The 25,000-nt window shown below is 36.8% G+C and overlaps 1 long non-coding RNA gene across 1 annotated transcript in view; it reads right to left on the bottom strand.

The window, feature by feature from the left end:
• The window catches only part of LOC135209267 (uncharacterized), a 41,591-nt gene extending 21,164 nt beyond the window's left edge, over positions 1-20,427 (bottom strand). The window contains exon 1 of the long non-coding RNA XR_010313341.1: positions 20,101-20,427. This is a non-coding gene — a long non-coding RNA (uncharacterized LOC135209267). The remainder of the gene's footprint in view (positions 1-20,100) is intronic.
• Between the last annotated feature and the right edge of the window lie 4,573 nt (positions 20,428-25,000).

Here is a 25,000-nt window from a genome sequence, read left to right as displayed (position 1 = left end):
GAGAAGGAACCTGGTTTCACTATTTAGGAATGAAAGCACCTTCAGTGGCGTGGTCAGTATGGTGTTGGCGTGCCACCTCGGTGGCCGCGAGTTCGATTCTCGGACATTCCATTGAGGGGTGAGAGATGTGTATTTCTGGAGACAGAAGTTCACTCTCGACGTGGTTCGGAATTCACGTTACTGAATAACCACTGGTTCCATGCAGCGTAAAAACACCATTCAAACTGTAATATATAGGAAAGAGAATGCTAGTCTAATGCCTATTACCACCATCCTCCCCCCACCCCCTAGCTGTGACCTACTATAGTCGACTATCTACCAAGAACAGAGGGACGATGGGATTTGACATAACGTACCTATAGAAATATTTACTTTTATGAGAGTCGAAACTACTGGCTCATCTTGGTCCCGTTAGGTGAGTATCTTGTGGACCATATATATATATAACGTATATATAATATTATCTAATAATATAATATATATATTAATATATATATATATTATATTTATACATACATCTATAAATAATTTTCCATATATGTATACATAAATATATATATATATATATTCATATATGTATGTATAACAATATATATATATATATATATTATATATATATAATTATTATATATATACACATATATATATTAGTAGGGACAGGAGAGGGCGGCAGGAACATATACACATCCCATTTGATACATTTATTGCCACCGCGTTTCTTGACCCTTGGTCACATCATCAGGACATCTATATAAAAAGGAGCATCCGAGCACATAATTAAAAGAAACATATAAAAGCATAAGAAAACTTAAAATGGAAACTAAGTTAAACTTAAATACTGAATCACACTTAAATACATTTACACATTAAAAACCAAGAAAGCTTAAAATGATCCTTAAAAAACTAAACTCAATAAAGAAAAAATAAAGGTAAAAACGAACTTAAAATGAAGAGCAAGGCGCACCTCTCAAAATGACAGAGACAAACACACTAAAAGATACACAAGAACAGAAAAAGAAGGCGGACAAATATAAACAAACAAGCCAGTTATGCTATGAACAGGGAACAGCCGATGATTGGTAATTTAACGTAGGTACATTGGTCTTATTTTAACCAAATTGTTCCCTACACCTGACTTTATATATTGTAATTTTGATTATGAATCTTTTAAAACACTTTTAGAATTAGCTGTGCTGGACACGGCCTTTGTTTTTAGTAACCAGCTTTTTAAACAGATCGAGGGGATGGCGATGGGGTCTCCCCTCGGCCCCACCTTTGCCAACATTTTCATGTGTTCCCTGGAGGAGCAAGTAAAGGAGGAGTGCCCCTTGTCCCTCTGTCCCTTATTTTACGCCAGGTATATAGATGACACATTCGTTCTATTGAAAAATGAATATGATGCTGACAGATTCCTAAACTTAGCCAACAACTTCCATAATAATATTAATTTTACTATTGAAAAAGAACAAGACGGTAAGTTGGCTTTCCTTGATGTTTTAGTTACTAAGGACAATGATCATTTTAACACGACCATTTTTAGGAAAAGTACATTCACCAGACCGGGCTCCAATTTTTATAGTTCTTGTTTTATTAATTCTAAAATTAATTATGTGCATACCTTGGTACATGGGGCTCTATCTCTAACTTCTAATTGGCTCTCTTTTCATTCTGAAATTCTCTTCCTTAAGCAGTACTTCCGTAACAACCGTTTCCCTGCCCATCTAGTACTTGAGGTCATTAGGAAAGTTCTTGATAAAAAACTTGCACCCTTAATACCTAAATATAACGTACCTAAACTTACTATATATGCAAGCTTTTTTTTTTTTTTACCCACCAATCAAAACTTTGCCAAGCAGAGTTCTAAAATTATTGAAAAACATATTGTTGCTCTAAATATCAAATTAATTCCAAAAAATCCTAAAAATATTGGCTCTTTGTTTCCCTTCAAGGATCGGCTCTGTCCTTTGATGACGTCGGGCCTCGTATTTGAGTACAAGTGCCCCGGATGTAGTTCCGGGAATACGTTGGTTCGACTCGGCGTCTCCTCAAGGTCAGGGCCGATTCTCACATGGGCGTGAGTTATCGTATGGGCTGCAGATGGTCTAATCCCGAACTTTCCAATATAAGATCGCACGCTAGAAGTTGCAAGACATCGATCAAATATGACAACTTCAAAATAATTGGCCAAGTCAAAGAACCTGGGGAACTGTTTCTCTTGGAAAGTCTGCTAATAAAAAGAATTATACCTACGTTAAATTGCCAATCATCGGCTGTTCCCCTGTTCATAGCATAACTGGCTTGTTTGTTTATATTTGTCCGCCTTATTTTTCTGTTCTTGTGTATCTTTTAGTGTGTTTGTCTCTGTCATTTTGAGAGGTGCGCCTTGCTCTTCATTTTAAGTTCGTTTTTACCGTTATTTTTTATTTTATTGAGTTTAGTTTTTTAAGGATCATTTTAAGCTTTCTTGGTTTTTAGTGTAAATGTATTTAAGTGTGATTCAGTATGTAAGTTTAACTTAGTTTCCATTTTAAGTTTTCTTATGCTTTATATGTTTCTTTTAATTATGTGCTCGGATGCTCCTTTTTATATAGATGTCTTGATGATGTGACCATGGGTCAAGAAACGCGTTGGCAATAAATGTATCAAATGGATGTGTATATGTTCCTGCGCCCTTCTCCTGCCTACTATAGTACCCTTTGATGTGTGGTGTGTGTGTATATATATATATATATATATATATATATATATATATTATATATATATATATATATATATTAAACTTCATTTCTAAATGCAAAATAAGTTTTGACAAGTAACCACGAAGATCATTGATTTCAACGGTTGTCTTTCACGTGATAAATTGTACATAATTCTTTGCGATAGTTTGTAATAAAAAGGATTGGATTGGATGTAGTCTTACCGGAGTTAGTTTTTGTAACCAAATCACCGATGATGGAAAGTGTTAGAGGGTTTAAAATGTTTATCCAAGTGAATCATTCTTAAATCAATATTAAATTTTAGGTAACACCGTTCCTTTGCAATAGTATTCCATGAAAAGGCAACTTTTTTCGAATTAAAAAAGAAAAAAAAGAAAAAAAAGAAGGTTGTCTGTCTGATCCCAACAAAAAAGAAGGCGAAAGTGAAGAAGAAGAATAAGAAGAAAGAGGTTGGGATTATTGGCTGGAAGAGAGAGAGAGAGAGAGAGAGAGAGAGAGAGAGAGAGAGAGAGATTCTTGCCAAAAGACCGTGGTAGGTGTCTGGGGATTTCCAGAGACACGTAATCTTTAGAAAGACGAGCGGGAGTTTTATTTTTTTTTCTTTGGCGGTGAAACATCGAGCGTAAACGCTTTTGGAGTTATTTGACAAATTTGAGAGAGAGAGAGAGAGATTTTATGATGGTCTAACAGAAAAATAACACGAATGAAGGAAGTTATTTGGTGCATCGTTAGATTAATAGGGAGAATATATACAACCTTTGGTGGGTGACCCAGAGCTGCGGTATATTTTAGAGGAGAGAGAGAGAGAGAGAGAGAGAGAGAGAGAGAGAGAGAGAGAGAGCAGCTAAGAAGCGTGGGTGGTTATGCGCCACGCAATATCTGTGATGGGAAGACGGACAATATAAAAAGAACGTATTTAATGATTTGATTTGACGTATTACCTTCAGATCCTCAAAGCATTTGACCTGTCTTGGCTTCCAACACCAAAGCGATATATTCTGTAGTAATTTTCCCAGAATTTCTCTCTCTCTCTCTCTCTCTCTCTCTCTCTCTCTCTCTCTCTCTCTCTCTCTCTCTCTCCTCTCAAAGATATATTATGGTCTAGTCACAATATCCTATAATGTATGGCCTGGTTCGTATAACGTCTGAGCCTAATATCTTTATTTTATGGCCAGATATTAGTCTCTTATCCATTGAATTGTATTGTACCTTCCTTGATCTAGCCATATCATCCTTTGTATGCTCTTTATGACTAAAGGAAATTAATCTTACTTTGTGTGTATATATATATATATATATATATATATATATATATATTATATGATATATATATATATATATATATATATATATATATATATTGAATGGTGCTTCTGCATGCGATCTTATCTTCCACCATAATGGACCCCAACCCTCGGCCAGGCATTTGAAATAATTTTCGTAAGACCTCAGCTTTTAACTTTTATTCGTGATGACCCTTCATTGTGACCCCTGACCCATTTTCATATCCCTGACGTTACGGTCCATAATTCGAGACAAGGAGAGGACCCTTACGGAAGCATAACTTTCCTTATAGCGAAAGTTAGGGGCGGACTTTTCCCCCTTGAATGATGAAATGTTTTACACTCATTCACCACGCCCCTCACAACTACAATCACTCCCTGTCCCCCACGCCCTCTTGCGACGCATACGAAGGCGTATCTACTGCAGCTGGGTAAAGCTATTGATTCAGGGACTCCAGACTACAGTAGGAGGAGGAGGAGCTGCAGGAGGGGGAGGTACTAGTGTGTGTACAACCTCGGTCATCCGGCACAACGCTCTGTGGAGGAGAAATATAACAGTGCTATGCTATGGTCTCGTTTTGAAATATGGTGAGGCATTCCCGTAGATGTCTGTGGTCGCTGATGATAATATGTTGTAATGGTTATTTTTAGTAGACGTGCCTTTTTCTGTAATGATATTTTATTGATACAGTTTTTTAAATTTTTCAATGGGAGATATGGATGGCATTTTCATTGGACTTCTGGCCAGAGACTACTGGCTGGAATGATTTCTTTTTCTTTTTTAATAGTAGATATGGATGTTGTCTTAGTCTGTTTTAAAGTGCTCTAAGAGAATTTATGCAAGTCACCCTAAATGTATGTAATAGTTATGTATAGCCTTACTCATTTTAAATATAGGGAATTACTTTTATTCCTTCATGGGCAAAGGAACGTACTAACGGCACGTGCCTTCAAGTTATCGATTTACCGCAATTATGACAGATCTGTTCCTGTCATCATCATTATCTTCACAACGGACCCAGGGAAAAGCAAATTTACTGTATAACTTCGAAAGACGCCAATACGAAATGAACAAACCTTGTAATAAGCAAACATTTTTTTTTATTAGCAAATCCGTTCAAGATAGATTGTGTAGATAATATATATATGTGTGTGTATGTGTGTTTGTATGTATATATATTATATATATATATTTATATATATACACACAAACACACACACACACACACACACACCACACACATATATATATATATATATATATATATATATATATATATACACGATCTATCTTGAACGGGATAGCTAATACAAAAAACAATTGTTTGCATATTACAAGGTTTGTTCTTTTCGTATTGACATCTTTCGAAGTGTTACAGCAAATATGCATTTTCTTGGGTCCGTTTTGAAGGTAATGATGATGACAGGAACAGATCTGTTACAATTGCGGCAAATCGATAACTTGAAGACACGTGCCGCGAGCACATTCCTTTACACGTGAAGGAATAAAAGATAAAAGCAATTCCTTTTGCTTGAAATGAGTAAGGCTATTCATAACTATTACATTCATTTAGGGTGATTTGCATAAATTCTCTCATAACACTTAGAAATAGACTCAGACAACATCCATATTATCTCGCGTAAATGTCCACAGAATTCCAAGGTGGCTTAGAATGCCCGAAAACAACGTTCGACGTATTAGTATCTCCGCTAAGTCCACCAAAACAATGGTGGAAAACGAGAAGAGGAAAGCCGGAGACACTGAGGAACGACCCCGGCAGGATTCCTCTCGCTGCGTCTAAATTGCTCTCGTGAATTTTGACGTTCGGAAGTCGTTGGCCGAAAGAGAAACTTATAAACAAACTGTCAGGTCGAATCTCCACGAATCACAGACCTCTCTCTCTCTCTCTCTCTCTCTCTCTCTCCTCTCTCGTCTCTCTCTCTCTCTCTCTCTCTCTCTCTCTGGGAGCTGTTTTGGAAGTCAGATAGGTTTTTGTCATGTCTGATATACAAGTTAAAACTTAAGGGTGAACTTAGAGTTTAAAATAAGGTGAAAGTATGAGACAGCTGTATAAGTATATATTTGGGGAATCACGAAGTGTAGAACTGTTTTGAATAAGAAAAGTAAAGACATTTCGCAGGATTGCTGTGTTGGGGAAAAACATCTAGAGAAACTCCCGGTGGCAAATGTTATCTATTTGGTAAAAGGAATAAAAGTACGGTTTTTGAAAACAGATTGCTTGAGTAAAAATGTCTGGCAATGTTATTAAGGTTAAACATTTTTCCTTCAGTTAATAAGAATGATGTAATTTGACAAAGTAACTAAATATTTGTTTCTGCAATGGAAAGTTAAAAGCTAAATTTGTTCACTGAAATATTAAAGGTATACCCATTTAATTAAAGTAGAATGGTATATGACTTTAGAAAAATAAAATGGTATATGACTTTAGAAAAATAACAATGGTATATATATTCATCAAAATTATTATAGATAAAAGTAACTGACATTTGTACCAAAGATAAAACTAGCAGTAAAAGAAGTAATTGGTGAGAGTCCTAAAATCAAAGTAATAAAGGTTATCTAGTTGAAGTACTAAGGGGTAATATTTAGCAAAAGTAATAATGCCCGACTCACACATTGGAGATTCAAGACCGTGCACTTCGTAACGGCCGAAAATTTTCACATTACAACATCAAAATCCAAAAAGGGAAGTGACTGAGTCGCCAACATTCGCCGTGAATCGTAACCGCGTCGCCGTGTTTGGCGACTGCGCCAAGTGATGGCAGATACGCAACACCACCTAACACATACACTGTTGAGTTGTGACAACTATCTTTTGTTGCATCACGACTGACGCAGTGGCGTCCATATTTGTCGTAATTAGATGGCGCCATATCATAATTTGCAATTGCGATGCTTCGTCCATTTAAAACATTTACCATCATTTGGTGCACATCGCCAAACTCGGCGAGGCTTGCTACGATACATGGTGATTCGGTCGTAATTCAGCAGTTACGACGTGTGCGGCCTTGAATCGCATATGTGCGACCAAACCACTGACAGTTTTTTTTTTTTTTTTTTTTTTCTCAAGAATGACAACTGATGGCAATGATCACCAAACCCAGCCATTAGGACAAGCGCTGCCTTGAATCACCAATATGTGAGTCGGGCATAGGAGTCAAAATATAATACTAGATTACTGAGAAGTGTATATGTATAGAGGTATGAGATAATGAGAAGGTTAGGTGAAAAAAATGAATTTAAATAAGTGGATTGGTCATGTATAGTAAAATAGAGACGAGAGGCAAAAACCATTGCGTTAAGGATAATGGAAACATTAACGAAAGGGTTAACTATCCAGAACCTAGTAATAAATGTGAAAACAGAAAACCAGTTCAAATAAACGTAACCATAAAAGTATTTGAGAGTTAAAGCATGTAATATAAACACAGGGAATAAAAATAAACTGGAGAACAAGCACAGACAATGAGCGTAAATCCAAAATGCCATCAACAGGGAGACAACGTCTGCTCCGACAAAGAAGCGAGATTTATTTTCCCATTTGTGTGCTTCCTCTGCGAATAAATCTTGGCGTTACATAAAAATGACGTCACTGAGGTATATCAGAGGAGACAGGCAAAAATCAAGGCCCATTTGCATTCAAGATGTCGCCGCATAATGTGGCTGCCTTTCTTCAAGGGGTGATTTGTGACCCTTTTTATCGGTGGTGGGAATTGTAAATTTTCTCTCTATTTCTATGGCTGTTTGCTCTTATTTTGGGGGGATGCGTGATGTGGTGAAGTTCTTATACATTTATAAAAATGTGTTTATATATAAATGTGTTTATATATATATATATATATATATTATATATATATATATATATATATATATATATTTATATATATATATTTGATATATATATATGTATATATTTACATACATACATACATATATACAGATATGTAAATAAAGACAAAATCCACGAAGGAAAGGGAAGCAATGGAGTACCGCTGCGAGGCCTTTCGACTTCTCGCCCTTTACTAAGCAGACTGACATAGATATGAAAATAAGTTTACAAGGAAAGTTCACATAAATAACAGATAGGAATTATAAAGGAAAACATGTACCTAGAATCCAGCACAGCTGAAGAATTAGTAGACCTACCCAAAACATGGGTGCAATTTAAGAGCTTTACGAAGATTTAAGCCCAACTGCTCGGGAGCAGGGAGAGCGCAATTAAAAGATTATACAGGGAGATGACTGACAACCAGAAAAATGTTATAAATGTGCAATTCAATCATTCTCATTTTGGTAAACTAACAATTTTTGCAAAGTGAACATTTTCACAAAAAATATATTAAACAAACAGATATATGGAAAATACCTAATTATAAATTATTCAGTGATTTTATTATTATTCAGTGATTTTATTTTTAAGGTCATTCTTGAATATTTTCCTAATATAGGAAAATAACACGCTAAAAGGAATGCCAATAAACAAAATGGCCCTAAGGAAAGCAACAACATAATATATAGAATTCCATGTTTGGACTGCCCTCTTTCTATATTGGCCAATCTAGCAATGATTTAGAAGCTAGAATTAAACAGCATAACTATTTTGTCAAAACTGGGTAAACATCCAATGTTATTAATATTCATTCATTTAAGTGAAAACTCTCACAGGATAAATTAGACCGGCAGTTTAGCGCTAGATCAAAAGATTTCTTTTTACGAAATCTTTAGCAATCCGCCATTATACAACTTACTTCCAATTGTAATTTCAACCTTAGCTCTATCTTGTATTATTTGGACCCTTATTTTAGTAAGCTGTTTACGAATGACCTTAAAGATAAAATCACTGACTTAATTACAGATTAGTTACCTTATAGATATTTTCTTTGTATCTGTATGTTTAATATATTTTTTGGCGAAAATGTTCACTTTGTAAAAAAAATTTTATTGTTCACCAAAATGAGAATTATTGAACTGTACTTTTATAACATTTTTTTGGGGTGGTCAGTCACCTCCCTGTATAATGTTTTCATTGTCTTGTCCCTGCTTCCGAGCAGTTGGGCTTATTGCTTCGTAAATCTCTTACCTTGTGCCCCTGTTTGGGTAGGTCTAATAATTCTGCAGCTGAGCTGGACTCCAGGTACATATTTTCCTTTATAATACTTAGCTGTCATGTATACGAGCTTTCTTTGTAAACTTATTTTTATATTTACATCAGTCTGGTTGGTAAAGGACTAGGAGCCTAAAGGCCTCACAACGGCACTCCATTGTCTCACTTCCCTTCTTGGATTTTGTTTTTGTTTATATATTCATGCTTTCCATATTTTCGTGATTCAGTTATACATACATACATACATACATACATATATATATATATATATATATATATATATATATATATATATATATATATAGGTGAAATCTACAATGAAAATTCCTCTTACAAAACATAATGTACTGAAAAAATATATGCACTAAGCATATAGCTTTTATTTTTATAAAGATCAACTCCACAGCAGTTGAATAAAGTTATAAGTTTTGTACATTTATCTTTTAATACAATATATATATATATATATATATATAATATATATATATTATATATATCTATAATCTATATGTTATAAATAACTAGAAACTTACGATCACTTATTATTAACCATATTGTAGTAATTGTATTAATCAGAAAGTTATCTTCGAAATAATCTTCACACTTTGGATATGCTTGTCACTCTACAAGGCTTCAAATCCAAATGTAAGAAAATGAAGTAATTCTTGTGTCTGTAGCAGGATTGGAACCAGCATCCAGAGTATCAGAACGAGGTCACTTCCCCGCCCTCCCCACCACACCCAGCCCACCTCCCCTCAGCCAGGACGGCGCCAAAAGGGTAAAGACTTATGTTTCTCAAATTTCAGGGATGCTGTTGCTAGCCCCAATACCTTTGACTTCAGCTAATGCTGGAACACATTCACTTCTGGGTCTACTATAGTAGATTCACGTCAACCGTACATCTGATGTCTAGGCCAGTCCCTAACGACGTTCCTGATTGGTTGTTGATAAGCCAATCAGTTCACATAGGAAAGATGTTTGTTCCACCTCTCCTGAAAGACGTATACCTCAGGAGAGGTGGAACATAGATCCTACCCATGTGAACTCTCTCAAGAGAGAGATTCTAGCCGCCATTGGCTTATCAACAGCCAATCAGGAGCGTCGTAAGGGACTGGCCTAGACATCAAATGCACGGTTGATGTGAATCTACTATACTGGATCATAGGCTGGATTGCACCACGGACCATGCGAACACGAGCTTAGTACGACTTGCAACCTTCGAATTGCACTGAATTCTTTTATGGCAACTCGAGCAAAGTGAAAAGGTATTTGGATATGCGTATAATCTGAGCATCGAAACTCATCTAGAGAAAGTGATTTGAAAATCTAAGCTACAGGTCTGATTATTACTAGATAAAAAGTATATGGGCTCTTTATATAACGCTCAGTATTTTAAGGATTCGTCAAACTACTTTCCAGTGTACTATTGTTATGACGATCAACATTCCCTAAACATTTACGATCCATATTCATACAGGGATTGCGAAATATTTAGAGACATAACGCCGTTAACAAGATCGAAGGGAGCGCAGTAAAAGGACATATTAAAGTGGATAGAACAGTTCCCCCTGTAGAGGAACAGAGTAATGAAAGTATGTTTTGCGAAGGGAAAGAGACAAACTGCGGGCATTCCACTAAAGCCATTGCAAAGACGGTCCTTGAGTTATCTGAAGAACCACCGGATGAAGATGATAGGAGGAAGCGTGATGTTGATCAAAGGGTCCAAATCAGGGGATGTTCTCAAAAATGAATAAATATATAAACCAAAAAATCTATGTTTCTAGGAATTCTTGATTCAAGAATGCAAGGATTATTGATGTTATTGCTGTACTTTATTCTTCTTTGTGGAGTAGTCGTTTCCACAAATGGAAGGAGATCAAAGCAAAACATTTGCCCGTTAATTCATGGATTAGGAAGGTAGGAATATATCGAGTTTAGGCCAGAGGCCACGCACTGGGACCTTGGAGGTCATTCAGCGCTGGTAAGGAAATTGAGAGTAGGTCGGTTTGAAAGGTTTAACAGGAGGCAGACCTCGCAGTTGTATTATGAAATAATCGGTAGAAGAGAGTGGATAGCAATATTGAAGAAATATAATATGAAAGGAGGTACAGTAAAAGGATTGAAAGGGGTTGCAGCTAGAGGCCGAAATGACGCTGCAGAGAACCTTTAGTAAGGCCTACAGTGCATCGCTTGAGGTGCACTGACGGCAGTACCTCTGTACGGGAGGTTCAGGGATGACACCTCTGTGCAGATAAACTCACAACCATGCAGCTACTTCAATACCTAGAGAGAAGTTTCGTTAGCCTCACATCAGACCTTCCCCACTTATACTGAGCCACTAACCTGCATATTTCACGTACTCAGATGCTGCCAAGGGATGGAAACCCCTTCGTTATACAACTTCTGTCAAGCAGTTTACTTAACGAGAAGGTCCTCCCTTCTTCCATACACCTAAGGCCCCGTCCACACGGCCGAGCTTAGCTCGACGAACTTTGTTCGATGTGACGTCAGAAGCGGAGAAACTGCGGTAAAGTTCTGACTTTTCTCGCTGTTTCTCTGCTTCTGACGTCACATTGGACAAAGTTCGTCAACCAAAGCTCGACCGTGTGGACGGGGCATAAGACCTTGTTTACCAACTTGTACTCTCCAGTTCTTCTTACATACCTGGACCACCTGGAACCACCGAGTCTTCTGCCAAATGCCTACTTCTGCCAACATTTTATCGGATTGTCATACCTCTACGTTCATTACTTTCAGGTTTGCTTATTTTTACATGGAAGCGTTATTTCATTCGTCTAGTGACTATGTTATTATTATTATTATAGTAGTAGTAGTAGTAGTAATTGCTGTTATAACGCTGTATACAAACATTCAGTTTCTTATCTTTCCTTAAACTTATAGTTCATTACAACCCCACAAACACACACACATATATTTCTATAATATATATATATATATTATATATATATATATTATATATATATATATATATGCATCATACATACATAAATACATAAGTATCCACTGTGTCTGTATATGTGTGAATTCATGCACTCATGCAAAGAAAAACAGTTAAACAGCAGGATATGTGGTTAAAAGACGAGAGAGAGAGAGAGAGAGAGAGAGAGAGAGAGAGAGAGAGAGAGATCCGAACCACAAACACGATGCCGGTCAAATTAAGGCAACGATGAAATCGCGTATGTGTCTGTGTGTGTGTGTGTGTGTATACGTTCGCTGACTCACGCCCATCGGCATGTAGACGAAAAGGCCACTCGCTTTTCTTCCCTGTAAGTGCGCCCGATAAACACCGCTCCTAATTTGGGAGCCTGGCTCCATATTGTGAAGAAGAGAGGCGAATGCCGGAGCTCGCTTTTTCCTTCGGAGAGAATTTTCTCTCTTTCTCTCTCTGTCTCTCCTCGCGGAAGCAATATTCAGCATCCTTTTCATGGCCAGGTGATTAATTGAGCGTAACAGGGACACAATGTTTCCTTAATATCGGAGCCAGTCGCTGGCTCAGTTGGCGAACGTGACTGGCTGCTGGCTGGCCACAGTACTTCGGTAGAGTGGCTGTGTGGTTTGTCTACCTAAATTTTATTATTATTATTATTATTTTATTATTATTATTATTATTATTATTATTATTATTATTATTATTATTATTATTATTATAGAGAAAGAAAACAAATCGTCAGTCATTGTCTTCCTTCATCATCATCATCATCATTATTATTATTATTATTATTAATTAATATTATTTATATATATTATTATTATTATTATTATTGTTATTATTATTTTATTATTTATTTTTATATTATAGAAAATAAAACAAAATCGTTAGTCATTGTCTCTTCATCATTATTATTATTATTATTATTATTATTATTATTATTATTATTATTTTGAAAAAAAAAAAAAACAATTTTTAATTAATCAAGTTTCATGTAACTCTCTCTCTCTCTCTCTCTCTCCTCTCTCTCTCTCTCTCTCTCTCTCTCATACACACACACACACTTATCATATGAGCAATGCAGAAGGTAAACAGACAAGCACACGATCCTGAACTGTTTATAATAATTTTTTCTTATTCACGTCATTATCCTTCCATGTTTACAATTCACGTCCAATATTTCTTCTGTGAAAGGCCAGTTCACAACTCATTAACGATCCTCTCAATACCTTCAATGTGTATATATTACGATGGAAAAAATCACGCACAACCCTCTTGTTTCTAACGTGAAAAATTAGCCAGTTTTTTAAACCTGGTGGTAAAAAGATTGGTGGCTTTAAACAGCGAGTATGAAAGTTAAGTATATCTTAGTTTAACAGATCACTGAGCTGATTAACAGCTCTATTAGGGCTGGCCTGAAGGATAGATATTTTTACGTGGGTAGGAACCACCGGTTGGCTACTTAGGAGCGGGACTTACAGCTTATTGTGGTATCCGAACCACTGTATATGGAGAAATGAATTTCTAATCACCAGAAATAAATTCCTCCGATTCCATGTTCGCAGAGTGGGGAATCGAACTCGCGACTACCGATTCGGTAGGCGAGCACGTAATCCATTCGTTTCCTCGCTCTGCCAACACAGAATCAGAGGAATTTCTTTCTGGTGATAGAGATTCATTTCTCGGTGAGGTTCGGATCCCACAATGAGCTGTGGGTCCCGTTGCTAAGTAACCGATTGGTTCCTAACTTCCTAGCCAAGTACAAAAATCTAGTCCTAGGAGAGCTGTTAATCAGCTCAATGGTCTGGTTAAACTAAGATGTACTTTCATACTCGTTGTTTAAGTCCACCAATCTTTTTACCATCAGGTTTAAAAAACTGGCCAATTTTATATGTTAGAAACAAGAGAGTTTTGTGTTATTTCAGAAGTAATACTGGACGTGAATATATATTCAACTTTTTTGTCGGTGGATGGCGATCACGAGTGAGTTCCAAGTCATAGGTTCGCCTGCCTGTGCCTTTTACTTGTTTTGGACTGTTTGATCTGGTAACGCTGTTTGAAAGTGATCTGGTAACGCTGTTTTAAAAGCGAGAGAATGTCGGGCAAAGCCGAGTGCCCGTCGTGTCTTTAATCCTCGCGTGGAAGGGACTTAAAAACGCTTGTGCCTCGTTGCAGAGTCTGTACTGCCTGCTATTGGCACCTTGTCCAATATTTATAGCTGGAAAGCATCGGGAAGTCTTCAGTGTTGGTACTTATAGCACGAGGTAGACGAAACTGCTCCTTACCAATATACTGCCACTGGGTAGAATTTTGTATCTTAGCTCAGCTTATTTTGCATCTAAACGGGTCAATTAATCGATTTTCAACTAAGAAATTTGCATATAAATTTATGGAAAGTGCCGGAGATTCAATAAAATAGATGTTTGTGACAATGATTCAACAGTAATTTGCGGCAGTTTTTTAAGAAGGCTTCTCTCTCTCTCTCTCTCTCTCTCTCTCTCTCGTCTTCATCTCTCTGCCTCTCTCTCTCTTCTCTCTCCTCCCCTACCCAATAATACCCTAATATATATAATAATATATATATTATCCTATATATATATATATATATATAATATATATTATGAATGGGTAAACTGTATCACGAAAATGTGGAATGTGATGAATATATAAATACAAATGCCTCGAAGGGAAGAGAATCAATAGAGTGATGCTGGGCCTTTCCAGGTCCATTTTTTCCCTTCTGTAATCCTCATCTGTTATTTATTGTAAACTTATCTCTATATGTCTTCAGGCTGCAAGTAAAGGACAGTTAGTTGAAAGGCCTACCACTGCTCGTTCGTTTCCTTTCCCTTCGTGGCATTTGTTTGTATATATATATATATATATATATATATATATATAATATATATATATATATATATATATATATATATATATATATATATATATATACGTTCCACGTCCCAGAGAGGTCGTTGAAACTCAAGGATATCAGTCCTTCGTGGTGCTTCGTGGCATTTGTTTATATATATATATATATATATATATATATATATATATATATATATATATATATATATATATATATATATATATATATATATATATATATACTCACAAGGATATCAATTAATTCTTCCCACGTTGCCTGACCTGGGGTCAGCGACGAAATGGACGGTCAAGAGACACCTTTCATTCTCTTATTTCCTTGTTTCTGTATCATTTTTATGTACATTATTTGTGCAAGTTTTTGTTTGTTTGTCTGTATATACGTATTGTGGTAAACGAATAGCATACCTCTATCGAGACGTGGGTAGATTGAAAAAGCAAAGAAGAGACGTCACCTTGGACCTTGCGACGTCAGTTTACATCAGTCAATCGGTCAGTCATCTCAAAAAATAAATAAATAAATGAATAGATAAAGATAAAAAAAACTGTAATGTGACGGATGTTACAGAGGTCGCCATGAATGAGTCGTAGATGTGACCAAATTAATCGATGTTATTCCTTATAATATATCCCTTTGTGTGTTTTCGTGGAGTGTTATCAGTAAAACTATTCCGAATATGCTTACTTCATACTCTTTCTTATTCTGGACCATTCGCTCATGCCTCATTATTAATTATGATAATGATTATTATCATTATTACAGTTTCCATTTTATACGCGACATCCTATGTAAAAGGCACTGCTGGTCCGCTGGTATGGTCGCTAGCGTCGTGACATGCCGTTCAGATGACGCGAGTTCGCGCTTACCTTAAGGCGATGGAAAAATCCCTGTCTTTGCACCGTGATCAGTTGCCGCTGCAGTGCGGGGGCCAGCGGTGGGAGGTTGAGACCAACATTCTTTGGAAGCTTGAATTTCGAGTCAATAGTCTTTGTGGGATGGTTCTTGCGAATAGGTTTCACCTACCGAACTAATAATAATAAATAATGTTATCATTATTATTATACCACTCCCGTAAAAAGGCGGTAATGTAAGAGAGGCTCGAGAAGACGCAGCGACCTTAAATCCCAAAGCGCTAACCGAGGTCCTTTCACTTTGCATACTTAAATACAGGCTGTGAAGCGCCTCAGTGGCGTGATCGGCATGTCATGACCTGCCACCTCGGTGGCCGCGAGTTCGATTCTCGGGCATTCCATTGAGGTGTTAGAGATGAGTATTTCTGGTAATAGAAGTTCACTCTCGACGTGGTTCGGAAGTCACGTAAAGCCGTTGGTTCCGTTGCTGAATAACCACTGGTTCCATGTAACGTCAAAACACCATACAAACAAACAAAAAAACAAACAAACAAACAATACAGGCCAGTGATGAGAGAGGCTGGCTGGCCCCGGGCTGGACGACATCAACTACTTTATCAACTTTATCACAATTGCAGGAGATGAATATGCGAAATAAATGGGGAAGATCAAAACAGCAAAAAATATAAAGAGTAAATAGACGGTAATTGATGAAAATGAATGAGAGAGAAATCCTGCATTTTAATGTAGATTTTTATTTATTGGTATTTGTTACTGTTTATTTGTAGTCAGATATATTCTGTGGAAGTTTGGTGTGTAATTAATGGACATTTTGAATGAAAATAACGGAAATATTTTTGTGTAAATCTAAAGTGTATCTATGTGTATATATATAAACACACACATATGTATATGTATACTTATAAAGACAAATTCCACGAAGGAGTAAAGGACAAACAGTCGAAAAGCCATGCAGAACTCTATTGTTTCTTTTTCCTTCGTGGAATTTGTCTTTTATTTATATATTCATCATTTTCCATGTTTTTGTGAATCAGTTATAACACACACACACACACACACACACATATATATATATATATATATATATATATATATATATATATATGTGTGTGTGTGTGTGTGTGTGTGTGTATGTATATATATATATATATATATATATATTATATTATATATATATTAATATAATATTGATATAGAGAGAGAGAGAGAGAGAGAGAGAGATAGAGAGAGAGAGAGAGCATATATTTCAAGACTGTCCAGGAATACCGCGAATGAAGTGCATGACGGTATGTGTGTGTGTATGTGCGTGCGTGCGCGCGCGCAATATTCTATTATATAATCGAAACTGCCTCATGCCTTTCTATCAAATGTTCCCTTGGGGGGGTGGGGGTTGGGATTGGTCGTCGTTACGACGTTGATTTCCGAGTGACGGGAATGGTGAAATTCCAAAGCATGATTCTGCTTCGTCAAATCTAGGAATTCCGAGAGATTTCCAGCCCGTTATTCCATTCGATATTTTTTTTTTTTTTTATGAATTTTGAGACTTCGAATGATTCTTTTGATTTATGATGTATTAGAATTCTATTACTAGGCATTGTTATTTATATATATTCAAATATTTATACATGAATAATAAATATATATATATGTATGTATATATATATATATATATATATATATATTATTATATATATATATATATATATATATACATACATATAAACATGACTTTATTTATATAAATATATAAATAGTATATATAAACATAAATCTCAGGATTCCTAAAAGCGAAAGTAGAATGATGAGTAGGAATCTTGGAATCTTGGAATTCCCAGAGGTAATGCGGTAAAATAACCAGTTGGAATCCTGCAATGTCATATAACTGATAAAGTAGAATACCCTTTTGGAATTACACAATTACTTTCACTGATAAAACAGAATATGAATTTTCGCTTTCTCGGGGAGTAAGCCTACAAGCCATTTTGTTGTTGTTGTTGTTGTTGTTGTTGTTTGGGGGAGGTAGGAAAGGTCTATTGAAGAGCCTAAAAAGGTCTGAAAAATGTGTTTTGCGTTGAGTTAAAGATACAGGAATTTTAGGATAGGATATTTATGATTTTCTAATAAAATATAGCGTATTTAAGGATAGGATTTTTATGATTTATTTTTTAGGATGATAATGTTGATAAATAAATAAAGTGCATGTTGAATACAGAACAATTATTTCTAATAAGATATAGCGTATGTATTTTCATTTCAGCATGTTTAAATTTACGTTGAAAGTTGGGAATATAATGTTTACAACTTATGCGTGATATGAAAATCTTGCACGTCCCGGCTAAGCTGGAGGTCGGAATCGGATTACTCCTTGTTACGATTACAGAATTCCGGTTCCTGATTGCATAATAATACAATATTTTCTATACTAATGGGGTTACAATTCGTTTTTCTTTACCGATGCATGTATTAAACGCGCATCATGGCAACCATCTATAAAAGAGCGAAAGAGCTGTTAGCATATCAGATCAGATGGGCCTCCTTTGCATATGAACGGAGGAGGACCCATAAAACATATACGTTCACAGGCCCATCTTTTATGGGGAGGCTGATGGGAACGACGTGCGTTCGTGATGGGAAATAGAGCCCTAAGGATGTCATTTTCCAAAACGGCCACGAAAGAATATGCTTAGGTTTCCGGAGACCTGGAATCTCGAATATGTTGCCCCCCAGGTTCGATGATAAGTTTAGTTTTAATCCCAATTATACCATTTCTAGGCGAAAGTTGAGGCGGGGGTGTATAACGGGGGCGAGACAACCCCCCCCCCCCCCCCCCCCCCCATCCTACCAGGCGGGTTGAAATTCAGTACGCAGACTGAGTTTTTATTATCATTATTTTTTTAAAGATTTACTAGTCTTAAGTGACCATAAAAAAAGCACGCATACACGATTTAATCGATTATGAAAATAACAGAATGCGGAACTTTCTATGTCCTCCGTTGTTCCTCTTATCATCTTTTCAAGAGACCACTTAGATCATGATTTCATTCAATCATTTTTCTGGCGGGGCACCGTAAGTCTTCTTAGGCAATCTTGCCCGTTTCTGTCTGTGCTCCTTTGAAAGTATTAATCGGAAACGGAGAATAAAACCATTTATTAAAAAGTAGCACTTCTTTTTATAACTCTTCTATAATCATTTTTTTTTTAATCTTCATTACATCACTGGAGTGCCGATTTCTAACTCAGTAGGCTACTGGTTCTGTTCTGTCCCGTCTGCGAGGAAACAAAAATAAATAAAAATGAAATGACATTCAAAACTTAATAGCAACTTAAAAACTACGAAAAATAAAAGTATGCAAAAAAAAAAAAAAAAAAAAACATAAAATTGACCAAAGTCTGAAACTGGAAACTTAGTCTAAAATGGTTTTGGTGTTTACTGTCTGTGATGAAAGCAAGACCGGTTAATATTGATGCAAATTTCAAAGACCTTATCATCCTCCAGAGAAAAGTATACATAATCTAGAAGAAAGTGGAAAAATAGAAACAATCTAGGTTTCTGGGAACATAGAAGGAGAGGCAAAATAGGCACAATCTAGAGTGGTTGGAACATAGAAGATAAGGGAAAAATAGACACAATCTATATTTGTGGAAACATAGAGGAATAGGGAAAATAGACACAATCTAGATTTGTGGCAGCATAGAAGAAGAAGAAGTAAAAATAGACACAATCTAGAGTGGTGGGAACATAAAAGAATAGGGAAAAATAGACACTAGATTTCTGGGAACATAGAAGAGGGAAAACAGACATAATAAAGATTTCTGGGAACATAGAAGATGAGGGAAAACTATACACAATCTAGATTTCTGGGAACATAGAAGAAAAAGGGAAAATAGACACACTAGATTTCTGGAAACATAGAAGAAGAAGGTTTCCGTTTCTTTGGAAACATAGAAAAAACTAAGGGACGATTTCAATGATCGAGATAACCTGGTCCTTCAACAGAGAAATTTCGTAAGTTTCAGGGAACACAGAAAAGGCAAGGGGTTTCAGGAGTTTTGATTGTGAAAAAGCAGGGAATTATTTAGGTTACAGAAATAAGCGTAATAAAAATGGTAAAAGTCGATAGAAATATATAAAACGACAGGTAAATTGTGAAATGAAGTAGACATGTAGATAAACAGACATACAGGCATCGAGATAGACTGATACTCATAAAGCGCGTGAATCGAACATGCAAGAAACGTTGTGCCTTCGAATATGAACTTACCTCTACAAAAGATTAAGCTGAAATCTTCGTGATAAACGGAATGTTTAATCCCTCCTTCGAAAGTCCGTCATTCAGCAACAAAGTATAATTCCATGTCTCGACTAAATATATAGAAAAAAAATATCACCAACTTCAGCGAAACTTAATAATAGTAATTTTATGTCAATTTTTTATTTAAATCGCGTTTATTCTCCGCTCATCGAATCGCAGTTTCCCCCTCGACTCGGATTGCCTTTGTCTGCGATTACGAGAGATCATTAGGATTGCCGATAAGCGATTTCCTGCGACACGATTCCCTATTGCCTCACCAGACCAGCGTCCACCACCATCTGCAGTATAAACAAGCTGCAGGAGGGTGACGTCATCGTTGCTCGGTGACGTTATGGCTCGTTTTCTATGCGGGGGAGATCGGCGGTTGGTTTTTAAGGGGAGCCTATCGCAATAGTGTTTGTCGCATACGACCTTATGTGGTCTGATGTATTTTGTTGCATTGTTTAAACCATTATCGTATAGATATATGTTTGCCTGTTATCTCAACCAGTCTCTCTCTCTCTCTCTCTCTCTCTCTCTCTCTCTCTCTCTCTTGTATTCGCACTGTTTTTTTATGAAAGGTGTTATATGTTATTGACTGTTATTAGCCAACGGTTTTGTCACATATAACGAAGCCAGTGTTCCAAGCAACTGATGAAACTCAGCTTTTAAAGAACTAAGGACCAGTTTCAGGAATAATGACAACTATTTCTTCTAGTTTGTGTGTGTATATATATATATATATATTTTTTTTTTTTGCAAATTCTGTTGCTTTTTTGTAATACTAGTAATAGCAGTATGTATGTCTCAAGTATAAAAGGCCCATTAAAACACTTTGGTTTAAAGCTAAGGACTATGTTGCGGCGGTCAGACTACCGCCCTTAACAAGTAGTGAATGACAGAAGAAGTTACATTGGCGAAATATATAGTGGGAGAAATACCCTTAGGTGATGCTTGGGGTCGTCGCTGAGCCGCCATAGGTTCTGTTAATTATCTTAATCCTCTTCATCGTTGCCTTAAGGAAGACATTGTCTATATGGTCAGAGTCCCAAGCTGCACTGGAAAGGTTGAGAGAGAGAGAGAGAGAGAGAAGAGAGAGAGAGAGAGAGAGAGAGAGAGAGAGAGAGGTGACAATATCAGGCGGACGGAAGAAAGACATTAGTTCCTGACAAATACGTAGCGTATTTGGGAGAGAGAGAGAGAGAGAGAGAGAGAGATTCGTAGAGAGAGAGAGAGTAGAGACCAACCTACGCTAGCGCGAGTGAGTGATAGATAGCGGCGAGAGTGGGAAGAAGAGAGACAGAGAGGGAGGTGGAGAAAGAGAGTAGGAAAAAGAACGGTGGGGGATAAAAAGCTTAACGACCCTTAATGACAACCCTTTGAAGTCTTGTTCAGTTACCTGGATAATCTGCTGCTGGTCAAAGTAACGCCTTACATTCAACGTGCAGCGTGGGGATTCTCTCTCTCTCTCTCTCTCTCTCTCTCTCTCTCTCTCTCTCTCTCTCTCTCTCTCTCTTCTATATATGCTACGCATTTGTCAGGGATTATTGACTTTCTTCCGTCCGTCTCTCTCTCTCTCTCTCTCTCTCTCTCTCTCTCTCTCTCTCTCTCTCTCTCTCTCTCTCTCTCTCTCTCTCTCCTGATGACTGGTCTTTTTCTATTACTTCCATTATTCTTCGATCAACCGGATTTGATTATTCCGTTTATATCTGTACACGTAGGACTTCAAATCTGGGGTATTATCTCCGCTATCTCTTATTATCACTATATTTATTGCTGTTTTTATATTTCTGGATTAGCGCAGTTTGCTATCATCCTATAATTTCTTGGTTTTTCTCATTCGAGAATATATTTTCTCGATTTAATATTTTTCGGTTTGTGTTGTGAATGCAACCTCCTTTTTTCATTATAATTGAATATCCTTGGGGACGAGGGGCGGGGGGAGGGGTTGCCTTCTGGTTTTGAAAACGATAGTTCTGTATTTCGTTTTGTTTTAATTCATTTTTTTCACTTTGCAATGTATCTTATATCCATCTTATTGTCAAGTATCATTATATCTTCGTTTACTTTTCATGGCAGGATTTTTTCAGATATATTACTTAATATTCTCATTACCTCAAGAACTGACTACGTTCTACTGTGACTATTAGTGTCTCCTTCTCACGATTTTTATTAAAAATTACCAGTTTTTTTTTAATAAGAGAATAAATGCGAACGCAAAAGAGAAGACGTGGAATAGATAGAAATGTTTTTCTTCTTTTTATTATTGTTATTGTTTTTATTATTATTCTTTCCATTATTATTGTTCTTCCACCGACAAGAAATGAATAAATGTATCTACCAATTCCTCATTATTAGATTTATCTTACTATTTAATCATTATTATGATTATATTCCTCTTCCTCGCCTCATTTTTCACCCGAAGCATCCCATTCTTGGTTTCTTACTCTTCTTTCCCTTCTAATTTCTGGAATAACACTTTCATCCTCTTTATCATCCTATGATTCGCTTTCAGTTGACTTCATCTCTTCTTCTTCTTCTCAGCGAATATCGAGACCCTTTTATCTCAGTTCCCGTCTCCGCAGTATTGCCAGTCGTTCGGTATCGAGACCCTTTTGTCTCAGTTCCCATCTCCGCAGTATTGCCAGTCGTTCGGTATCGAGACCCTTTTGTCTCAGTTCCCATCTCCGCAGTATTGCCAGTCGTTCGGTATCGAGACCCTTTTATCTCAGTTCCCATCTCCGCAGTATTGCCAGTCGTTCGGTATCGAGACCCTTTTGTCTCAGTCCCATCTCCGCAGTATTGCCCTTTTGCGTCGGTACGAGACCCTTCCCTCAGTCCCATCTCCGCAGTATTGCCAGTCGTTCGGTATCGAGACCCTTTTATCTCAGTGACCATCTCCGCAGCATTGCCAGTCATTCGGTATCGAGACCCTTTTGTCTCACCGCAGTATTGCCAGTCGTTCGGTATCGAGACCCTTTTGTCTCAGTTTCCATCTCCGCAGTATTGCCAGTCGTTCGGTATCGAGACCCTTTTATCTCAGTGACCATCTCCGCAGTATTGCCAGTCGTTCGGTATAGAGACCTTTTTATCTCAGTAACCATCTCCGCAGCATTGCCAGTCGTTCGGTATGGGTATGGAGACCCTTTTATCTCAGTTCCCATCTCCGCCGTATTGCCAGTCGTTCAGTATCGAGACCCTTTTGTCTCAGTTCCCATCCCCGCAGTATTGCCAGTCGTTCAAAACCAAGTTTCTCTTCTTGGTCCCTTTTCGGCCAAGTGGTGCGATGACCTCAGAGCAGATTTTGGGGGGAATGTTTACATCGAGTCTCATCTCGTTGAAATCCTCGGCTCTTGCTGGTTTTCTGGGTTCACCAGAGGTGTTTGTGGGGTATGCAATTTGGTTGTGGTTTAGTTTAAGCCCGCCTTATGCCAGCAGGGACTACTTGCCCAAAGACGGCTCATATTTGTATTCTGGCAGTAAAGGGTGTTAGAAACTTGTCCAGCGCTGATAGTCAGCTCAGTGTGCTGGTTAAGGTATTTTAATAATAATTTGTAATAATAAAATCCAAGTGGATCTTTCTTGTTTGTCCGCCCAGGGTGGGGGCGGGGTAGGTAGGGGATTGGAAGGGTAGGGAAGACATGACACATCCACCCTCCTCCTGCAAACCTATTTGTCTGCCCTGGCTGGGGGCAGGGTATGCAGGGGATCGGGAGGGAAGGGGAGGCATAACACTTATTGCCTCCTGCAGACTGGTTTTTCCGCCTTGACTGGGAGTGTGGTAGATAAGGTAGGGAAGACATGACACATCCACCCTCCTCATGCAAACCTGTTTCTCCGCCCCAGGTGGTGGCGTTGTAGGTAGGAAATCGGGAGGTTAGGGGAGACCTGATAGGCAGCGCCGGGTTCCAGTGCAGTGTAGCGCACGGCAGCCTTCAAGCTCGTAATATATAATAGTAGAGACTTCTTGTGGATCTCAGGACTCCACCAACCAACTGAGACGATTTGGCTGTCCAGCATTGCTTTGAATAAATGATGTCAGATCTGATAGAGATAAGCAACCAGTGACCTTTTTTTTTTTAGAAGGTTAAGGGTCAGGGGTAAAGGTCAGTGGAGACAGCGTCCTAATGGCCTCTTGCAGCCCGAACTCGAAGGAGACGAAGTAAAGTGAAGGAGAGGGAAGATTGGGTAAATTATAAAGAAAAAGTACGTAGATATATAAATTAACAAGTCATTAAGCATGTAAATGAATAATAAATAAAATAAATAATAAAAACAACGGTTCAAATAACTAGATAAATGAATTTAACCATAGAAAAATTGAAATATAGTCATAGTCAGTTTATAGCAGTGGAAGCGGAAAGTTTATTAGAATTGTTATTTTTCTTTGTTTTTTATCTTTATTTTTTATTTTTTTTTTTTAGAGAGGACGGGTGCGGAAATCAAAATAATCACTACACAGATAATAATAGAATTAGTTTGGTCATTTTTGCTGAAACAAGATATTTATATAAATATATATGAATATATATATATATATATATATATATGTATATGTAGATGTATATGTATATTATATTTATTATGTATGATATGTATATTCTATGTATATATAATATATATATAATTTTATATTTATATATATATATATATATATATATATATAATATATATAATATATATATATATATATCTGTATATCTATATGTATATATACACACACGCACAAACTTCTAATACCGCTACATTCACTATAAATCTTGCTAAAAGAAATGATAACATCGCATGCAATATGCATTATATTTCTAATGAAACATTGTGATCGCTTTTACTCTCCTTTGTAATGATGGCATTAATAATAACTAGAATA

This window comes from Macrobrachium nipponense, chromosome 37, assembly GCF_015104395.2.
Source record: "Macrobrachium nipponense isolate FS-2020 chromosome 37, ASM1510439v2, whole genome shotgun sequence".
In the NCBI taxonomy this organism is placed as follows: domain Eukaryota; kingdom Metazoa; phylum Arthropoda; class Malacostraca; order Decapoda; family Palaemonidae; genus Macrobrachium; species Macrobrachium nipponense.
The sequence above is the reverse complement of the archived record's forward strand: the minus strand, read 5'-3'. Positions and strand labels throughout refer to the sequence as shown.